We start from the raw sequence: 23,399 nt of genomic DNA on the forward strand, positions 1-23,399 counted from the left end.
AGCCACTTATTATGAGACCAAATGGGCCAAATTAATCCAATGAGTTCTATTTGTTTGGTCAAAATAGTATTTAAAATTTTTTCAATATGAAAAGATTCCTAGTGGGCACACACTTTCCAGTTTACAAATTCTCCATCCCTTTTATATTATTTTGTACTTCAGATTCACCTATTTATATTGCATGCCTCTGTAGGCATCTAGAATTGGAACTGCTGCTTTAAGACCACATTCTTCTTCATTACACAGTAAGAGAATAGTAGAATTACATTGTTATTCTTAGCAATAGTAAGGATAAAAGAGAGTGAAGAAAGCTGCTTTGTTTTAATTGAATAATAATAGTGGTCACAATTTAATGTATAGATGATCTACAGATTAAAAAAAAATTCCTCACTATAACTATATAAGAAAAATGCTTTTATCTCCATTTTACAGGTGAGAAAACTGAAGCTTATTGACATTCAGGACGGCAAAAGTAATCATTGGGAAATACACCTAGTCCTCTCTATAACAAAGGCCTACTCTGAGTTGCCTTAATAGACATGGAGACTAAATGTAATGCTGTATTCTTGATGGGATCCTAGAAATAAAAAAGGAAGTTAGGTTAAAACTAAGAAAATATGAATTAAGCACAGGCTTTAGTTAATATAGTCAATACTGGTTCATTAATTGTGAGAAATGTATCATACTAATATAAATGTTGATAACAGGGAAATTGATTGAGGGGTATATGAAACTTTGTACCCTATTTGCAATTTTCTGTAATCCAACAACTATTCCAAAATGAAAATTATATTTAAAAAATTGAAGAAACACCAGGAACAGAAGTCAAATATAAGTGTTCCAGAGACAATGATAATATTGTTTTCCAGAATGAACTGTTTCATTTATACATAGATTTAAGTCCTTAACTCTTTAATAGTGGAAAGTTCATTTTCTCTTTTTTCTAAGAAAATTCCAGTAGCAAGAGAGTAAGGGAGAATAAAGAGTAGTTTCCTTTTCTTCCTTCCTTTCTTTTTCTTTCTTTCAATTTCTTTCTTTCTTTCTTTCTTTCTTTCTTTCTTTCTTTCTTTCTTTCATCTTCTTTCCTTTTTTTGTATGAAAAATAAATTTCATGTTTTTGAGAGGCTGAAAGATCCCAAGTGACCATATCTGTCTCTTTCACTGTTGTACTTTCAAGGCCTAGAAGAATGCCTTCTGCATGGCAAGTACCCAAGCCTTCCTCATATATTTGTTTCATGAAAAATTAAGTGATTAATAAAGAATATTAAGGGTGACTACCTACAATAAGTGCAATGAATCTATAAAAATTAATATTCTCTCCAGATAATTTTATTTGTCTTTAGATATTTGGTTTTTTTCCTACCCTTTCTCAACAGTCCTACCATTTCTAAAAAATTAATCAGTATATATGTTTAAAAATAATTGTTTTAAACAAATGAGGGCAAAGAAACCAAAAGAGGGTTACTGGATTCCCTCAAAGTTTCATAACTACTTACTGAAAGAATACAAACTAGTATATTGGCATTCAGAGATTTTTTTTTCCTATTATGTAACAGTCCTTTTTCTTTAGAATTAGTTATATAATAAGAACCTGGTGATATCTAATGAAATATTTTGATATAAATTATTGTTAGATAAAGCAATACAGGTATAGCTCTTAGAAATAGACCTCAATTAACACTAGAGGAAGTTGTTAATGGATATAAGAAACTGTGCTAAAACTAAAACATAATGAGTATCCAGGAAGGCTATAGGAGTATTTTTTTTTCACTAAAATCTTTAAAGAAAGGACATTTTTAGTCCATTTCTGAGTCATGGTTTAGGTAAAAATCATGCACAATGATACATTGTTTCTACTTTTTCTTGTTAAAGAGAAATAAATATTATATACTTATATGAAACAATAATTTTAGCCATTCATAAAAGCAATAATACATTTTTAAAAAATCTTTAGGATTGTTTCATTCCTCTATGTATAATGTGGTGTGTTCTGACCTTGACTTAATACTCATGATTTTAGAAAAATAAAAAATCATGTTTCAAAAATAATTAGATTGTTATAAGTGAATACTGGAATCTAAATAGTTTATGACATTAAACACTTAATCCAAAATATTGGTTGAATTACCCAAACTTGAGGTCTGATGATTTGTGTTACCTGAGAATTTTTTCTTATTGTTAAAAATTACAAATAGGGTATAAATCAGGTATGTGTGTTTTGATGATGTTTTGATATTGTGGTGTTCCACCTCTCACAGTTAATGTTTTCTTATCATTGTATTTAGTCATTCAACAAATATTAATTATGCCCCTACTATGTGCCAGGTACTGGGGATACAAAAGTGAAAATAACTGGCAGATATCACTGATCTTATGGCTCTTAAATTCTATGAGGAAGACAAACAATACACAATATTAAAAAAGTAAAATATATAGAGTATGAGATACTGATATGTGCTAAGGAGGAAAAATAATGTAGGAAGGAAAATTGAAATTTTAGACAAGGAGCCCAGAGAAGTTATGTATGAGAAATTGCCTTTTGTAAAGATCTAATCTGGAGAGGAACAATTTAGGAAGAGAAAAGATTAAAAAAATAAAAGAAGAAAAATAAAAAGAAAGGCCTAGTGATTGGAGTATTCCTTGATTTTGGGATAAACTGTAAGATAGTCATAATTATGGTTATAAAGGGAGTAAATGAGGGGGACAGTAAGAGATGAGGTCCCAGATGCAATGAGAGCGGTAAATCATGTAGGTACTTCAAGGTCATTGTAAGAAATCTGGTTTTTCCTTTGACTGATGTGGAAAGATATTGGATGGTTTTGAGCAGTGAGCAAAATATAAGCTGCCTTATATTTTAATAGGATCACAGTGACTGCTATGTTGAGAGGAAACTAAAAACAGCTGAAGACGAAAGTCTATCTAGAAGGCTATTTCAATAGTCCACGTAAGAGAACTTGTTGGTTTGGCTTGGCTCAGATTATTGGCAGTTGTGGTGTGAAAAGTGGTCTAATCTTGAAGTGATTTTGAAGAGGAACCCAATGGATATCCTAATGGGTTTGAGGAGCAAGTCAAATGTGAGTCAAAAATACTCAAATATCTTTGCTTACATAACTATAAAAAGAAGGTTGCCATTGACTAAGATATAAATATCAAGGGAGAAGAAGGAGTTAGGAAGGAATGTTAAGGCTATACGTTACACTTGTCAAAATTATTACACATTTAAGCACAGGTAGTAAGTAGATAGTTGAATATTTGGATTTGAAATGCACAGTAGGTACTAGAATAGAAATAGAAATTATTAATTTATCAGTATATAGATATTATTTAAAACTGCAATATTGGATGCATTACCCTAGTTAATATAAATATTTAAGATGAAATTCAAAGAGCAAGTCTTAGAGAAATCCAAATTATAGAAGTTGGAGAGATAGAAAGTAAGCAGTAAAAATAGGGTTGATGGAAAATTGGTGAGTGAGATTCCCTGGAAGCTAAGTGGAGAAATTATTTAAGGGAGGAGAGAGTGATCCCCTGTGTCAAAGGCTGTCCATAGGTCAAGTGAGATAAGGGCTGAGAAATGAAAATTGGATTTAAAATCTATTTTTTCAGGTCTTTGGTAACTTCAGTTAGAACAGTTTCTTGTAGTGATGTGGGAAAAAGAAAAACCTGATTGGAATGTATTCATGAGAAAAGGAGAAGAAAAAAAATTGGAAGCAGCAGGGAAAGATAATTATTTCAAGGACATTCATAGTAAAAGGAAAGAGAAAAAGGGACAGTAACTGGGGTAAGATAAAATTTGTTGATTTTGTATTTTTTTTATTATGGGAGAGTAATATCGTGTTTGGATACTTTATTAGTTTCCTATGGCTGCTGCAACAAATCACCACAAACTGGTTGTCTTAAAACTATAGAAATGTATCCCCTCATGGTTCTGGAGAGCAGAAGTCTAAAATCAAGGTCTCAGCAGGACTACACCACCTCTGGAGGTTCTGGGGACCATTCTACTTTGCCTCTTCCAGCTTCTGGTGAGTCCAGGAATTCCTTGGTTTCCCTGGATTTATCACTCCAATTTCTGTTTCCTTGGTCACATTTCCACTTCCTATTCCTTTGTCTCCATCTTCTCATCAGTCTCTTTTAAGGATACTTGTCATTGGAATTAGGGCATACCTGGGTAATCCATGATGATCTCATCTCAAGGTCCTTAATTATGTCTGCACAGACTCTTTTTCAAAGTAAAATAGCATTCACAGGGTCTGGGTTCCAGGGTACAGACATATCTGGGGGGCATCATTCAAGCCACTACAGATACTGATAAAATGATACATTGGAGAGGAAAAAAACTGATCATATGGGAGAGAAGCAGATATTTGCTAAATCAATATTTGTGAGAAAGTAATGAGATGGGAATTAGTGAATGAGTTGAGTACATGATAGTCCTCCTACTGTAACAGGAAAAATCCTAAGATATATGGGTAGAAAGATGAGTAGATGAAATGATAGTTTATAGAACTCTTCTGATTCCTTCAATTTTCTCAGGCAAGACACAAGTACATTACTTTAGGTAATTTTTTTTTTTTTTTTCTTTCCAGAAGAGGACCTGAGCTGAGGATTTTTCTGCAAGCAATTTATTAAGAAAGTACTCTCAGAAGAGACCATTAAGAGAAAGGACGGGAGAAGGATAAAGAAGGAGAGGAAGTCAAGAAGGAAGGCATTTTCAGTCACAGTAAATATTTAGCCTGATCTTGGAGGGGAATTCTGGAATGTAAATTGTACCTAAGAATTGTACTGACCAAAGATAAGTGAGCTAGACTTTCATACAACAATATGCATCAGTCATTGTTTAAATGTTTCCCAGGGGTGGCAAATTCCCAGAATTATTCTTACAGACAGAATCCATTACCCTGAGATAGTCCTCTGACAAAAAAAAAAAAAAAAAAAACAAACAAAAAAAACAACCAGGTGCTAGCTATTTGAGGTAAAAACACTCTTGAAGCCAAGGACTAAACAACAACAAAAACAAATAAAAACTAAAAATAGATCAGAATGTTTCTCAGAGGATAATGACATTGTTAAATATAATCATTGATTGAAAGTGAAAATGAGAGAGAAGATATTGGAAATTGAGGAGAGAGAAGAAAGAATGAAATAGTTATCTAAGAGGGTAGATGTGAAATTGGACTTAGGTAATAGAGTATGACTATTGGAAGAAACTAAGAATATGCTACATTTACAGTGAGACCAGTCACCAAAGCGTGACTTTTCCTCAACCACTTTCCACAGTAGGGAGAAAGATGGATTTAGCCAAGGTTGTGGTTTGACCAAAAGAGTTTGGCAAAAACAGAGGAGATGGAGTGGATGGTATAGGCAAAAAAAGATTTACCATGGAACTTAAGTTGGGTAAGGTCGGAAGAGAGGATGTGGAGAATGAGGGATCATGAATAAGTTAGTCATAAAAACTTGGATCATGAATAAGTTAGATAAACTGAAAGTGGGTTGAAAAAATTGTTGGTGTTGAAGTGTTAGCAGAAGTAAGTTAGAAAGACAGGAAATGGCAATAGAAGAGCTGAATATTTTAAATTGTAATTAGAAAGGTGATGGAATTATGTACAGTATGATGGAGTTAGATGTAGGATCACAGAAAGGAATGACTAAGATAGAATGGAAGACAGAATAACTGAAAGAGAGGTCAGTAAATCAAGATACCAAGATTTCAAAAAGGAACATGTATGTGGACATTGAAATCACCAAAAATTACAATAAGAATAGTGTTGGAGAACATGACACTAAGCCTATAGCTAAAATCTTCAAGGAATAAGAGGGAGTAACTAGTCCCTCTTATATGACTGAAATTCAAGGAACTGTAATGAGAGGTATCATTTGATTATGTGGTGTTCAAAGCTGGATATTATAAGGAGGAGAGAGGAAAAATATTATAGGTACTTTAATGAGATATGAGAACAGCAGTTACCCCACCTCCAAACCCAGCAGTATGAGGACTTTGGGGAAAGCACTAAGTTCTTCCTTGAAATGGCTTCAGGAGAAGCAGTATGATCAGAGAAAGCCAGGCTTCAGCTAATTAAGAAACAATGGGGAGAAAAGAATTTGATGATGATTTATCTTGAATTTCAGAGGATACAGTGAGATATCTAGGAGTTGGGAGGGGGTTTGTTCAGAAATAGTAGGATAGTTAGGATTTGGGGAATGAAGGTTGATCTGAGGGGCTTGGGCTACTTGTACGATTGTCATGGACAAGTAAGAGCAGCATGATAGATTTACTCCAGGAAAAAAAAAAAAAAACAAGCACTAGACAGATAGTGATGAAGGGAGTAAGAAGATAATGTTGAGTTGGGGAAGGGTCTTACCAGTATAAGGAAGAGATCCAGGTTTCCACTTTACTTCTGCTAATGGAGATGTAGACAGATGTGCAAAGGGGCTATTGTGCTAGGCAGGGGTGTGGCTCCAGTACTGGTATGAGGGCTCCTCTGGATGTCTGATGACAATTGTGAGGATCTTACTCTAAACACTGACTCTCTCTTGGACTTGGCCATCTATCTATAACTTGGAAAAAATTGAAACATGTTAAATTTATAAAACTTTTTTTACTGAGAAAACAACATGTTTTAATATGTTGTAACAAAAAGGTACTTAAGTTTTATTCTTGCTAACAAATCTATTTTAAATAATACATTTATATGTTATAAATGGTATGGTAAATTTATATATATTTGTAAATACATATTTACTATATATGGTAAACATATATATTTAAATAAATATAGCTTATATATTTATATGTAAACTGTGTATTTATACTTCACATGTATGTCCTATATTTTTTATTTTTTTTCTTATTTTAATGAACTAGGAGGTCATTTAAATTTACCATAAAATGATTGTATATTCTGACTTTTCCAAATCCTGATTTGGCTTTTTATTCTATAGCTAGAACATTACCCAATGTCATTAATTCCTCTAAGTATGTAATTAGAGGAAATCATCATCTTTTCTGCTTGCTCTATTAATTTTGATTCCTCAAGTGTTAGTTCTTGTGTTGGCTGAGTTGTCTCTCAGTGCTGGCTATCAAGTGTACTTATTTTCCTAGCTGAGATTTATGTTAGACTGCTTATAGCATCCTTTGCACAGCCTGCTTGTGGGTAAAGACCTGGCAGCAGGTGTTGCAGCTTTTGTTTGATCTATTTTCCAGGAGAGTGGCAGAGGGGTGGGAGAGGAAGCAAGCATAGTACTTTAGAAGCAAATTTGGGTGTAAGTACCCCATTTCTTCCAGTGTGTAGCAAGCTGCCTTGCGCATTTCCCTGTCACTCCAACTCAGTTCCTAAACCCTGTGCTCTTGCCTGTATATACCTGCCTCCTTGGATATTGCCTGACACAAGTTAGCAATGTACAGGGGAAAATTTTCCTGGTTGCTTCTGTGGGGGTAATCAAACTAATAGCACCTTTCTTTGGCTGTCACTTCATTGCCTCCTGTCTTTTCTGTCTGTTTCTCTCCATGAACCCTTACTAAGAAAAGTATACAATGGCACACATTTTAAGCTATGGACTCCTTCTTTAAATAGATTTTGTCTGCTGTCTGTGTTTGAAGGATTATGAATAGTTTATGAGATACTAGCTTTCCCTTTCTGGTTTTCAGTGCATTTTTTATTTTTTTTTATTGTTTCTAGAAATTTAGTGTTGGTTAAGCAGGCTTAATATGTCATTTTTAGTCTTTGAATAGAAACGGAGATTTTTTTCTCAAGAAAAGTGTAGGAACATTTGTGAAGTTAAGGAAAGGGGAAGGTTTTGTATACAGGGAAAAATCCTACAACAAGTGTGCACAATTTCAGCTATTCTTCATATGGATTTGAGGGAATTTCTATAACAAATAGACATAAACAGAGTTTTGTAAACATATATCCACTACTATTAACCTCTATCAATGTTCTTTATAGTATAACAGCAGTATTTTACCTTTCACAAAAATATTATTAAACGAACATGAGAGAGAGAGAGAAAAGAAGGCATTTGTGATTATTTCCAGCCACTACTGTGTAAATTGTTCAGGCCACACTTGGGTAAAAGGCAATTGAGGTCTTTATTTGAAGGAGATATTTTAAAAATATATGTAATAGAGAAAAAAACCTTAAATTATTAACCCTTTGCTTCTTGACCAGTACAGAGGAGTGATGGAAAGCAATTAGGCTGCTCACCTGTCTGAAGCATTGCCTATCATATTAACCTGAGGAAATGTTTTCACTACGTAAATAGCCACCTTGCGAATATATTTCTGGTGCCTGCTACTACTCTAGGAACAATAACAACAATAAGATAAGTCATAGAAACAAATGTATTTAAGAAGTTATATGGAATAGATTTTGAAAAATCAGTCACCTTTCATGAAAATAGAGCAGATTTGGAAAAAGTATATTTTCAGCGCTTACTCACTTATTTGCAGTGTTCTTAGAACTCCAGATTCCATACATCAAGACCTCATATCTGAGAAAAAGTAATAAATGTGAGACTGAAGAAGCTGTTGACTTAAAAAAAGTGCACAACATTGAGAGTTGTGAGTTAAGTTTTATTTGGTGCAATATGAGGAGTGCAGCCCAGGAGACAGCATGCCAGATAGCTCTGAGAAACTGCTCCAAAGAGGCAGGGGGGAAGTAAACACGTGATTTTGGTGAAGGCAGAATACATGCACTCAAGCACATGCTTTTTACAGAACGTTTCTGCTAGGCTCGGGCAGATTACTGCTAGTCATGAGGAGCAGATGTCACCATGAAGGATTTTAGTGCTTTTCTAGATATGAGAAGATACAAGGCTCATAAAATTGGCTCCTGAAAATATCTAAGTATCTGAAGAACTGTTCTGCGAGTTTTTCCCAGAGCACAGAGTGCCTCATTTCAGCTCTCCACCCTGAACTCCTTTCAGGGGGCGTTTAAAGTCAGCAGCTGCAGCAGCTCATGATTTAATCCTTGTAGAGGATTAATCCTTGTAGATGGCAAGTGCCAAAGGAAAATGCCAATTAGTAGTTGACAAAGCCAACCAAAGAAGTGCTTGTTGGGGAACCAAGAGGAAAGGCTGCAAGAGAGAAGAGAGGAAGGGAAGAAAGAAGAGGAAAAAACAAACAAAAAAAAAAACTACTGAGCACATACATGTTTGTGACAGAGCACTTATATATACCATCAAACATAATTCAGAGTGTCTCTGAATAGAACACACACTGTGATGAGTTTGACTTTCTAGCAATAGTATCTCTCATTTGGCAGCCCATCTTTAAATATTGATGGCAACTTTTGCTTTATGAAGAGAAAGTATAGGGATTTTGAAAGATTCTATGAGAGCAAAAAAATTTGTTTATTTTAAAAGCTATTTACAGTTTGAGCTGGTTGACTTAGAAGAATAGAAAAAAAAATCTTCTTTTGCCTCAGAAAAATATTAATGAGTCTATTTATCTAACAATGCCATGGTTGTGACAACAGAATATAGATGGGAAAAGTTTAACTAAAAATAAGTGTTAAAACAATATGCAAAAAAACACGGTTATGTGAATACTGGAAGCAGCTGTGGTGTTGTATGGAATGAGAAGAAGCAAAAAAGAAAAAGGTCCCAGAAGTATGATGGGGAACAAGGGCTCATGAAACTTGATATTGAATTGAGAGCCTTATTATATAGAATACTGTTATCTAACATTCAATTTTCCATTTTTTCTTCTATTTTCTCTTTTTTTTTAATTGGGGTATAGTTGTTTTACAATGTTGTGTTAGTTTCTACTGTACAGTGAAGTGAAACAGAGTTCCCTGTGCTATACAGCAGGTTCTCATTAGTTATCTATGTTAAAAATATTAGTGTATATATGTTAGTCCCAATCTCCCAATTCAATTCATCACCCCTTTCCCCCCTTGGGGTGCATATGTTTGTTCTCTACATCTGTGTCTCTATTTCTGCCTTGCAAACTGGTTCATCTGTACCATTTTTCTAGATTCTACAAATATGCATTAATATACAATATTTGTTTTTCTCTTTCTGACTTACTTCAATCTGTATGATAGTCTCTAGGTCCATCCACATCTCTACAAATGACCCAATTTTGTTCTTTTGTATGGCTGAATAATATTCCATTGTATATATGTACCATCTTCTTTATCCATTCCTCTGTCGATGGACATTTAGGTTGCTTCCATAACCTGGCTATTGTAAATAGTGCTTCAATGAACATTGGGGTGCATGACTCTTTTTGAATTATGGTTTTCTTTAGGTATATGCCCAGTAGTGTGATTGCTGGGTCATATGGTAATTCTATTTTTAGTTTTTTAAGGAACTTCCATACTGTTCTCCATAATGGCTGTATAAATTTACATTCCCACCAACAGTGCAAGAGGGTTCCCTTTTCTCCACACCCTCTGCAGCATTTATTGTTTGTAGATTTTCTGATGATGCCCATCCTAACCAGTGTGAGATGATACCTCATTGTAGTTTTGATTTGCATTTCTCTAATAATTAGTGACATTGAGCAGCTTTTCACATACCTCTTGGCCATCTGTATGTCTTCTTTGGAGAAATGTCAGTTTAGGTCTTCTGCCCATTTTTTGATTGGGTTGTCTGTTTTTTGGTATTGAGCTGCATGAGCTTCCTGTATATTTTGGAGATTAATCTTTTGTTCATCGATTTGTTTGCAAATATTTTCTCCAATTCTGAGGGTTGTCTTTTCATCGTGTTTGTAGTTTCCTTTGCTGTGCAAAAGCTTTTAAGTTTCATTAGGTCCCATTTGTTTATTTTTTGTTATTTCCATTACTCTAGGCAGTGGATCAAAAAAGATCTTGCAGTGATTTATGTCAAAGAGTGTTCTTCCTATGTTTTCCTTTAAGAATTTTATAGTGTCCAGTCTTACACTTAGGTCTCTAATCTATTTTGAGTTTATTTTTGTTTATGATGTTAGGGAGTGTTCTGATTTCATTCTTTTACATGTGGCTGTCCAGTTATCCCACCACCACTTATTGAAGAGACTGTCTTTTCTCCTTTGTATATCCTTGCCTCCTTTATCATAAATTAGTTGACCATAGGTGCATGGGTTTATCTCCAGGCTTTCTATCCTGTTCCATTGATCTATATTTCTGTTTCTGTGCCAGTACCATATTCTCTTGATTACTGTAGCTTTGTAGTATAGTCTGAAGTCAGGGCACCTGATTATTCCAGCTCAGTTTTTTTTTTTTTTTCTCAAGATTGCTTTGGCTATTTAGGGTCTTTTGTGCCTCCATATAAATTTTAAGATTTCTTGTTCTAGTTCTGTGAAAACACCATTGGTAATTTAATAGGGATTGCATTGAGTCTGTAGGTGCTTTGGGTATTATAGTCATTTTCACAATATTAACCCTTCCAGTCCAAGAACATGGTATATCTCTCCATCTGTTTGTGTCATCTTTGATTTCTTTCATCGGTGTCTTATACTTTTCTGAGTACAGGTCTTTTGTCTCCTTAGGTAGGTTTATTCCTAGGTATTTTATTTTTGTTTTTGCAATGGTGAATGTGATTGTTTCCTTAACTCATCTTTCTGAGCTTTCATTGTTAATGTAAAGAAATGCAAGAGACTTCTGTGCATTAATTTTGTATCCTGCAAATTTACCAAATACATTGATTAGCTCTAGTAGTTTTCTGGTGGCATTTTTAAGATTTACTATGTATAGTATCAAGTCATCTGCAAACAGTGACTGTTTTACTTCTTCTTTTCCAATTTGGATATCTTTTATTTCTTTTTCTTCTCTGATTGCCATGACTAGGTCTTCCAAAACTATGTTGAATAATAGTGGTGAAAGTGGATATCCTTGTCTTGTTCCTGATCTTAGAGGAAATGCATTAGTTTTTCACCATTGATAACGATGCTGGCTTTATGTTTGCCTATATGGCCTTTTTTATGTTGATGAAGTTCCCTCTATGCCTACTTTCTGGAGAGTTTTTTTCATAAATAGGTGTTGAATTTTGTCAAAAGCTGTTTCTGCATCTATTAAGATGATCATATGGTTTTTATTCTTCAGTTTGTTAATGTGGTGTATCACACTAATTGATTTGTGGATATTGAAGAATCCTTGCATTCCTGGGATAAATTCCACTTGATCATGGTGTATGATCCTTTTAATGTGTTGTTGGATTCTGTTTGCTAGTATTTTGTTGAGAATTTTTGCATCTATATTCATCAGTGATTATGGTCTGTAATTCTCTTTTTTTTTTGTAATATCTTTGTCTGGTTTTGTATCAGCGTGATTCTGGCCTCATAGAATGCATTTGGGAGTGTTCCTTCCTCTGCAATTATTTTGGAAGAATTTGAGGAGGATGGGTATTAGCTCTTCACTAAATGTTTGATAGAATTAATCTGTGAAACCATCTGGTCCTGCACATTTTTTTTGTTGGAAGATTTTTAGTCATAGTTTTAATTTCATTACTTGTGATTTGTCTGTTCATATTTTCTATTTGTTCCTTGTTCAGTCATGGAAGTTTATACCATTCTAAGAATGTGTCCATTTCTTTGAGACTGTCCATTTTATTGGCATATATTTGCTTGTAGTATTCTATTATGATGCTTTGTATTTCTGTGGTGCCTGTTGTAACTTCTCCTGTTTCATTTATAATTTTATTGAGTCCTCTCACTCTTTTTCTTGATGAGTCTAACTAAAGGTTTATCAATTTTGTTTATCTTCTCAAAGAGCCAGCTTTTAGTTTTATCGATATTTGCTATTGTTTTCTTTGTCTCTATGTCATTTATTTCTGGTCTGATCTTTATTATTTCTTTCCTTCTATTAACTTTGGGTTTTCTTTGTTCTTCTTTCTCTAGCTCCTTTAGGTGTAAGCTTAGATTGTTTATTTGAGATTTTTTTTGTTACTTGAAGGATGACTGTATTGCTATAAACTTCCCTCTTAGAACTGCTTTTGCTGCATCCCATAGGTTTTGATTTGTTAGTGATCTCTTGGTTATTTAGTAGCATATTGTTTAGGCTCCATGTGTTTGTATTTTTTACAGTTTTTTTTTTCCTGTAATTGAATTCTAATCTCATAGCATTGTGGTCAGAAAAGATGCTTGACATGATTTCAATTTTCTTAAACTTACTGAGACTTGTTTGTGACCTGAAATGTGATCCATCCTGGAGAATGTTCCATGAGCACTTGAAAAGAAAGTGTAATCTGCTGTGTTTGGATGGAATGTCCTAGAAATATCAATTAAATCTCTCTGGTCTATTGTGTCATTTAAAGCTTGTGTTTCCTTAGTAATTTTCTGTTTTGGATTATTTGTCCATTGGTATAAGTGAGGTATCAAAGTCCCCCACTATTATTGTATTACTGTTGACTTCCCCTTTTATAGCTGTTAGTCTTTACCTTATGTATTGAGGTGCTCCTATGGTGGGTGTATATATATTTATAATTGTTATATCTTGTTCTTGAATTGATCCCTTGATCACTATGTAGTGTCCTTCCTTGTCTCTTGTAACATCCTTTATTTTAAAGTCTATTTTATTTGATATGATTATTGTTACTTCAGTTTTCTTTTGATTTCCGTTTGCATGGAGTATCTTTTTCCATCCCCTCACTTTCAGCCTGTATGTTTCCCTAGGTCTGAAGTGGATCTCTTATAGACAACTTATATACGGGTCTTGTTTTTGGATCCATTCAGCCAGTCTGTGTCTTTTGTTTGGAGTACTTAATCCATTCACATTTAAGGTAATTATTGATATGTATGTTAGTGTTACCATTTTCTTAATTGCTTTGGGTTTGTTTTTGTAGCTCATTTTCTTCTCTCGTGTTTCCCACTTAGAGAAGTTCCTTTAGCATTTGTTGTAGAGTTGGTTTGATGGTGTTAAATTCTCTTAGGTTTTGCTTGTCTGTAAAGCTTTTGATTTCTCCATTGAATCTAAATGAGATCATTGCTGGGTAGGATAATATTGGCTGTAGGTTTTTCCCTTTCATCACTTTAAATATATCCTGCCACTCTTTTCTGGTCTTCAGAGTTTCTGCTGAGAAATCAGCTGATAACCTTATGGGGATTCCCTTGTATGTTATTTGCTGCTTTCCCCTTGCTGCTTTTAATATTTTTTCTTTGCATTTAATTTTTAATAGTTAGATTAATATGTGTCTCAGTATGTTTCTCCTTGGGTTCATACTGTGTTGGAATCTCTGCACTTCCTGAACTTGATTGACTATTTCCTTTCCCATGTTAGGCAAGTTCTTAACTAAAATCTCCTCAAATATTTTCTCATACCCTTTCTCTTTCTCTTCTTTTTCTAGGACCCCTATAATTCGAACATTGGTTCATTTAATATTGTCCCAGAGGTCTCTGAGACTGTCCTCAATTCTTTTCATTCTTTTTTCTTTATTCTGTTCCACAGCAGTTGTTTCCACCATTTTATCTTGCATCTCACTTATCTGTTCTTCTGCCTCAGGTATTCTGCTATTGATTTCTTCTAGAGTATTTTAAATTTCAGTTATTGTGTTGTTCATTACTGTTTGTTTGCTCTTTAGTTCTTCTAGGTGCTTGTTAAACATTTCTTGTATTTTCACCATTCTATTTCCAAGATTTTTGATCATCTTTAATCTCATTACTCTGAATTCTTTTTCAGTTAGACTGTCTATTTCCTCTTCATTTTTTTGGTCTTGTGAGTTTTTACCTTACTCCTTCATCTGCTGCATATTTCTCTGTCTTCTCATTTTAACTTATGTCTTTGGTATCTCCTTTCCACAGGCTGCAGTGTTGTAATTCCTCTTACTTCTGATGTCTACCTCCAGTGAGTGATGTTGGTCCAGTGGCTTGTGTAGTCTTCCTGGTGGGGAAATTGATGTCTGTTTTCTGGTGCGTGCAGCTGGATTTTGTCCCTCTGATGGGGAGTGCCATGTCCGGTGGTGTGTTTTGGGGTATCTGTCATCTTAGTATGACTTTAAGCAGTCTGTCTGCTAATGGTGGGGTTGTGCTCCTGTCTTGATATTTGCTTGGCATGAGGTATCCAGAACAGGAGTTTGCTGGCCATTGGGTGGAGCCAGGTCTTAGTGTTGAGATGGAGACTTCTGGGGGAGCTCTTACCAATTAATATTCCATGGGGTCAAGATTTCTCTCATGGTCCAACATCCTGGACTTGGCTCTCCCACCTCCTATGCACAGGCCCAACCACTGGCCGGAGCTCCAAAACTCTGCAAGCCACATGGTGTGGAAGAAAGGTGAAAAACAAAAAAAGAAAAAAAGAAGTGACAAATGAAACCTGAGACAAATGGTAAATGCAAAACTGAACAGACAAAAACGCAAAGAAACACACTCTCACAAAAAGAAAAAAAAAAGAAAAGAGAAAACAAAAAAAGAAGAGAGCAACCAAACCAATAAACAAACCCTAAAATGTAAACAAACACAAAAAACTAAACTCACCAAAAGTAAAACAACAACAAAAAAAATGAAACACAGAGAGCAAAGTAAAAAAATGCAAAGAAAGCATAAAACAAACACACAAATAAGATAAAAAATAATAATAAAAACAAAAGAAACATGGAAGCAAAAGGGAAAGTACAAAACAACAAAGAAGCAAAGTAAAAGTAGAAAAATATAAAATACAGTTAAAAATAAGACAAAAAACAAAGAAAAACAAAGAAAAAACAAAAATATAGTATAACAAAAAATACAGTAGAAATAGGACAAAAGGATTTAAAATGTATTAAGAATAAAAGCATAAAAAAGGAAAAAGGTAAATAAAAATAAAAATTAAAAGAATAGTAAAAAGAGAACAATAGAGAAAAATGAAAAATATATATAGTAATACTGCTGGTATTTTCCCATGGCCTCAGCTGTCAGTGTCCTTGCCTCAAAGTGAGCCACTGTTATTTCCTGCCTAACCAGGAAGTCCTCCAATACTTCTAGGTAGGTCTCTGTACCCACTGTCAGGACTGTGGGGGCAGCTCAGACTCTGATCTGCCCTTACTCCCACGTGTACTTGCCTCCAAAATCCATAGTTGCCACCAACGTCCACAGCCTTGATTGTGGGAACACTCATTGTCTATTCATATATTTCACAGATGCAGGGTTTACCAAGCTGATTGTGGGGATTTAATCTGCTGTTCCTGTGGCTGCACAGAGAGATTTCCCTTTGGTCTCACTTCCCCAGGAGTTCAGATTTGGTTTTGGTCCTGCCTCTGTCTGTTGGCCACCTCAGGTGTCTGTTCCCCACCCAGGCAAGAGGGGACGAAAGCAACAGCTGATTAGGGCTCACTTGCTCTCTCAGGCAGAGGAGAGTTGGGGGGAATACAGAAATCACAATTGTGATGTGCAGGGAGTGCCTGCGGAGGCAACATCAGCAGGAAGTTGCTACAGACTGAGGCATGCAGTGCATTCTTCCAGAGAAGTTGGCCCCAGACAGTGGGACCCTCAGCAGTGGTGGGTTGGACAGACTCCTGGGAATGTGCAGACAGTGACCTGTGCTTGCACACAACCCTTGGTGGCAGCATCACCCACCCCTGAGGTCTGAGATAACAGCTGGGGCTTGTACCCACCTCTGGAGCTCGTGTAGATGATGCCCTGCTGTCTGTGAGTGCTTGGAGTGGGAAGCTCTTCTCCTCATTCAGCCCACAACAATGGTCTCTTGCCTCTCTGGTGGCCCAGGCTTTTTCCCAGACTCTTTCCTGGCTAGCTATGTCATACTAGCCCTCTCAGGCTGTCTTCACATTGCCACCCCCAGTCCTCTCCCTAGAGGGAGGAAGCCCAAGCATCAGCAACCAGCTGCCACCCGCCCCAATGATTGAGCTGACAAGCATCTCAAGGCTGGGGAGTGCTGGTTGGCACCAATCCTCTGTGCAGGATTCTCTCCACTTTCCCTCCACATCCTTGTTGCTGCCCTCTCCTCTGAGGCTCTGAAGCTCCCTCCCATCCCCACCAATGAGGGGACTTCCTAGGGCACAGAAACATTTCCTCCCAGAGGCACAGGTCCTGTCTCTATTCTTTTGTCTCTCTCTCTCTCTCTCTCTCTGTTTTTTTCTTTTTTCTTTTTTTTTTTGCTCTACCCAGTTATGTGGAGAATTTCTTGCCTTTTTGGAAGTCTGAGGTCTTCTGCCAGCATTCAGTAGGTGTTCTGTAGGAGTTGTTCTACATGTAGATGTATTTGTGGAGAGAAAGGTGATCTCCACATCTTACCCCTCTGCCATCTTGAAGCTCCTCCTCATGTATTTTCCATGATTACTCTCAGAAGCACATACTAGCTAGATCTTATCAATCTCTTTTTCTTCTTGGAAACACATGATAACTACATTTCCACCCTTCCTTGAACTTAAGATGGGAACTGTCACTGTTCAGCAATGTGGGTGGAAGTGAAGTATACCCTTCTTATCCTGGTTATAAAGTGTTTTATGTCTTCCTCCATGTTTGCCTTGTTTTGCTTTTTGGGCAGCTGGATGCAGATGATATATATATATATAAGAAAGTGTATATATATATATATATATATATATATATATATATATATATATACATCTCCTGTATATAAAATTTGTCATAAGGAGATAGTAAGATTCTTCTGGGGAACATTTAAAAGAGACAGACACTGAGCCCCACACTCAGAAAATCTGGTTTAATTGGTCACGACAGCAGGGTATTTTAAACCTCTATAGGTAAATTCTAATGTGTAGCAAGGTAAGATTTTGGGCTTGGAGACAATGTGGTATAATGTGGTATAAGTGGGACTTGAGGAAAATTTATATCCCTTTAAGAGACAACTATCCTCAAGAGTAGTCATTACAGAATTTTTAGGAAGAAAATCATTCAATATTACAAGAAGGACTGTTTCTACTGAGAAGGGAAGCTCAGTAAATTTGTCCATTTCATGTATTCAGAGGCAACTGAATGTCTCCAGTGCATTTCTTAATTCCTCACTATTCCTGAACAATGATGTCCCAATTTTCATATAAAAACTCTAGTCATGCTGTGAATATATCTTATTGTATATTTTAGTACCACTCAAGTTCAGATTCTACATCTGATATTAAACTACATAAACTTTGTTACCACGAGAAGAAACCCAGTAGTTCTCTAACCCACGCTTTTATCTAAAAATTTAATTAAGTGAATAGTTTTCTTTAAGCTCTCCATTAAATTTAGAAGCAGCCAACTCATATCAGTCTTTCAAAAGTGCCCACTGCAACAGCCACTCAGCATTTTGCTTTCAATAAGCATTTCATTCCAAGTACCCACGCTAAATAGTTTCAATAATGTTTCACCATTGTGTGCTAGAGATTACCAGTGTTTCTTCAAATTATGTTAAGCAGATCTCCATTGCCTTCAAGCTCCAGGTCAGAAAAACAATGTAGATTCTCATTTCTTTTAGCTTACTTTTTCCTGAAACCATTTCTTTAACCAATTACTATACTGGTCACTGCTGTTAGTTGCAGACAACAGAATTCCCTCAAGCTAGGTTTTTAAAGAAAATAATAGGTGGGGAATAGAATTTATAGGAGTGCCTTAGAATTTTAATAATACATAGGATAATACACCTAGGATGAATGTCCAAACACATAGGATTTTCTTGTTAGTCAAGAAAAGAATTTTGCATCCATCTGAAAGCTATCTTCCTATCTATACTGACATCTATGTCCACATAGATGCCTACACCTAGGGACATCCCTAGGAAGTTGACAGTGACTCCTGTTTCATTGATATTCTATAATTTCTTGAACTTGAGTAGAAATGTTTCCCTGTCCTCTAATTGAAATTTAACTTTTTATTAAGTTTTGAATGTAAACTACAAACTGCAATAGTATTAGCACTACTTAAGCCTACCAAAGAAGTCAATGGCATAAAAATAGTTAAGAACCCCTGCTTTAGAAGAATTAAATGTTTCTGCCTCAAACCCTGATTTCCCTGAGTGAAAGCTCAAAACTTGCTCCTTTTTGCCTTTTACATCTTGAGTAGGTGACTGTTGGTGGAACCTAGATCACATGAGAAAAAAAAAAAAAAACTGTAAGTGGATATAGGAAATATAGAGCATTCTAGTATTTATAAGAAGGCATTTAGGAATTGAGGTAGGTATGGAGTAAGCAAGTTGCTATGTACTAAAAGGGCATAAATTATCATTTTCATCTCACAAATATTAAAAAACAATGCCAACAGGCTATTTAAATAATTTATGCACACTTCCTAGCTGTATAAATTAAAACTTTTTAATGGCAAGCAACAGAAACTAAGAGAATCTTTAACAAAAGTGGATTTACTGGCAAGATAATTAGAAAACTCACTGAATTAAAAGAAATGATAAAAAAAAACCTGAAGAAGAGAAGAAGTACCCTATTACACTTGACATTTCCCTTAGCTAATACTTTTGCACTTTAAAAAAAAAATATTTGCTGTAAGAGTATGAAATACAAAGGCATTTTGAACTCTGAGTCCTCAGGCTCTGAGGGGTAAGAGGGCCTTGTTACTGCTCCCCATATGATCACCACAGACACCAGGGGAGGGATGTAGCCTGGTTACTTTTGGGTGATGCTGAAAGTTCTCTCTCCTCTGACACCACATCTGCTGGCATGAGAAGGGTTGCTTCATTACTGGTGGGCAGAGATGGAAGTCCAACCTTCCCATGTGGTCTCTACCCATATGTTAGGTGGTGAGAAGGGGGCTTGTTACCATTTGGAGAGGATGAAATTTTCATGACTCTCTACTCAGCCTTTTTTGACATGCCCTGGCAGATGTGTTGGGATACCTCCTTACAGCCTCTCCAGTGTGGATCTAAGCTTCCCACTAAGAATTTTTCTGGTTTGGATGAGGGTAAGGCCACATTTTTTTCTGTGATGTTGATTACTGCAGAATAGTTACTGTCTGAGTTTTCCATCTTCTGAGGCTATTCCTTTCCTGTCTCTTGGTTAGATAGAATAGTTGTTTTTCTACTTCCATAGGCATTTCTAAATTATCATTTTCTCCATTGTTTAGTCCATAGTATCTGAGGTAAATAGAAAACCTTGGAGACTCACCATTGTGATATTTCTTAGATGTCAAGGTCCCTAGCTGGTCTGCCTTCTTCTCTCTACCTTTCAGAATCTTCTTTTGTTCATTTTATATATAATATCTAAGGGTTTTAATTGTATTTAGCAGGAGAAATAAGAAAAAATATTGTTTTCTCCATCTTCCCAGAAACAGAAGTAATTTATATTTTTGTCTTTATATAATTTTAAATGTCACTCTGACTTCAAGGAGATAAGTAAGAAATTTTGTTTTGTTTATTAATATTTATTGAACCCTTATTTAAAGGAATACTATTCCATACCTATTGTTTACTAGCTCACTTAAACTTCCCAGTTGTAGAAACTGAGCCACAGGGAAGTTCACTTACTTGAACTAAGTCACACAGCTAATAAGGATCATAAGCAGGATGTGAAACTGGAAACTTTGGCTCCAGAGCCCTTTTAAATGCTTCTCTATACTGTCCCTCCTACCATGAAATGGATTACCATTGGTCTAGCAAGGGCCAGGTGCCACCTTGGACTGTTTACTGTTGCTTGAAAAGTTGTGTCTGTTACAGAATGAAGAAAGGAAGAGTTGCTTGGAGACCAAACACCAGAAAAGACACCAAGGTTTCATGTTTAATTGGTGCCATGATTGGATCATAAACTTCCATATTCTTGATCAATAACTCAGCTATAGACTAATGTCTCCTGCATTCCATAAAGCACATTCTTCTCATATAATTTACTGTCCTTTATTTAATTTCCTTTGCAATTTATCATTGCATCAACTTCTAACACAAAGTTTAAAAATCTTATCTATGTACATCTGATATCACTAAACTGTTTTAGATTAAAAGTGGCTATATTCTACTCTACTATTTTCTTTAAAGAATTTCAGGTCAATTTTCAAAACTGAATAGAAGTAGAGAGAACATTTGAACATTTGGAAAACCACCCTGAGTTTCACCAATGATGACATCTACCTGTTACAGCTATTTGTTTGTGGAAGTAGCTGTCACTATTCCAATGTTATGTCTTAGGTATTATACTGTATTATTTGTAACAAAACCTGAATTTTAATACATTTTAGGGGTAATTGATATTACTTTTCTTCATAGTTTATTTTCTGAATTTAATTGTATAAGTTTATTTTTTATCCAAATTCTTTGTTACCTTTTCTTAATAATTGTGCCTAAATTGACTTTAACATTTCCTTAAAGATCCAACAATATAACTCACATATGCCCTTAGTTGAGTACTAACTATATCAAGTACTATATTGTGTTCTAAGATAAAGGGAAAGAAGGCATATTTCCTTCAGGTAAGCTAACACTACTTTGATTATATATTTTATTAACATAAGACACATACATACATATGTGAAATAAAATAAAATAAATAATTAGTAGAGTGTTAGCTTGCCATAAAAGACATCTTTTTGTATATATATATGTGTGTGTGTGTGTGTATGTATATCTATATCTGTGTATACATATGTAATATTTTGGAGATTTTATATATATGTGTATATAAATATATCCAAACATAAATGTATGTGTGTGTGTATATATATATAAATATATATATATACACATACATATGTAATGTTCTTAAATATACATATACATATGATAAATGAAATATATATTAATTGATATATATATTTATATAGATACATATGTGAGATAAACAAAATATATATTTTATATATCTATATCTACAACTTTATTTATACCTATCTACCTCCAAGAAACAGAATGGAGAGGTTACATCTTCTGTTCATTGGAGATTTCTCCATCAGGTTTCTCCATCATCCATCAGATTTCTCCATCATCCATGATATATACATATCACAAGTGGGTATGAAAAAATAAGAGCAATAGTTTTAGCATGCCAGGAGAACACACAATACATACATATACATATATATATGTATATATATATATGTATATATATATACATATATATATGTATATATATACACACAAAGAACAAAATTTTTTTTTGTTTTCTTCAAAACTGGTTTTAGAAAAAATAACTAGATGCTTCTAAAAACATGTATGGTAACCAATTTATGGCACATCTTGAAAAACATTTTTGCATTTTTCCTTTCACATAACCTACTTTTTGTTTAAAGCTCAGAACACTATTAGACATAACTGTGTTTCCCCTGATGGAGAAATTTTTTGTGAAGGGTGATGGCAAGCCTTTGAATCAGTTTGATGTGTTAGAGCACAAACAAAGAACATCTAATTGTGTCTTAGATCATAAGGGTACGTGTTGTTTACATCACAAAAATTCAAGTGTAAACACTTCCAGGTTTCATTCAATGGCGCAAAAATGTTGCTAAGAACACAGAAAAAAATTTTCCAACCTGCAAAAACTTTTCTCCAACTTGTTGGCTTTTCAACATAATAGAAGCAGCATGGCTCTCACAGCTCCCAGAGTCATGTCTTTATACTAACATCCCAAGCTGAAAGGAAGCAAGCATACCGAAAATATGAGGTCTGATATCATCAGTTAAAATTAATTCCCCTAAATGGCCATAGAGGGAACCTACCTCAACATAATAAAGGTCATATATGACAAACCCACAGCAAACATCATTCTCAATGCCAAAAAAACTGAAAACATTTCCTCTAAGATTAGGAACAGCACAAGGATGTCCACTCTTGCCACTCTTATTCAACATAGCTTTGGAAGTCCTAGACACAGCAATCAGAGAAGAAAGAGAAATAAAAAGGAATACAAATTGGAAAAGGAGGGGTAAAACTGTCACTGTGTGCAGATGACATGATACTATACAAAGAGAATCCTAAAGATGCCACCAGAAAACTACTAGAGCTAATCAATGAATTTAGTAAATTTGCAGGATACAAAATTAATGCACAGAAATCTCTTGCATTTCTATACACTAACAATGAAAGTTCAGAAAGAGAAATTAAGGAAACAATCCCATTCACCATTGCAATAAAAAGAACAAAATACCTAGGAATAGACTGATGTAAGAAGGTAAAACACTTGTACTCAGAAAACTATACAACACTGATGAAAGAAATCAAAGATGACACAAACATATAGAGAGCTATAACATGTTCTTGGATTGGAAGAATCAATATTGTGAAAATTACTATACTACCCAAAGCAATCTACAGATTCAATGTGATCCCTATCAAATTACCAGTGACATATTTTACAGAACTAGAATGAAAAATCTTAAAATTTGTATGGAGACACAAGAGACCCCAAATAACCAAAGCAGCCTTGAGGGCAAAAAAAACTGAGCTGGAGGAATCAGACTCCCTGACTTCAGACTATACTACAAAGCTACAGTAATCAAGACAATATCATACTGGCACAAAAACAGAAGTATTGATCAATGGAACAGGATAGAAATCCCAGAGATAAACCCACACACCTATGGTCAACTAATCTATGACAAAGGAGGCAAGGATATACAATGG

The sequence above is a fragment of the Delphinus delphis genome, chromosome 18 (genome assembly GCF_949987515.2).
Source record: "Delphinus delphis chromosome 18, mDelDel1.2, whole genome shotgun sequence".
Taxonomy (NCBI): Eukaryota; Metazoa; Chordata; class Mammalia; order Artiodactyla; family Delphinidae; genus Delphinus; species Delphinus delphis.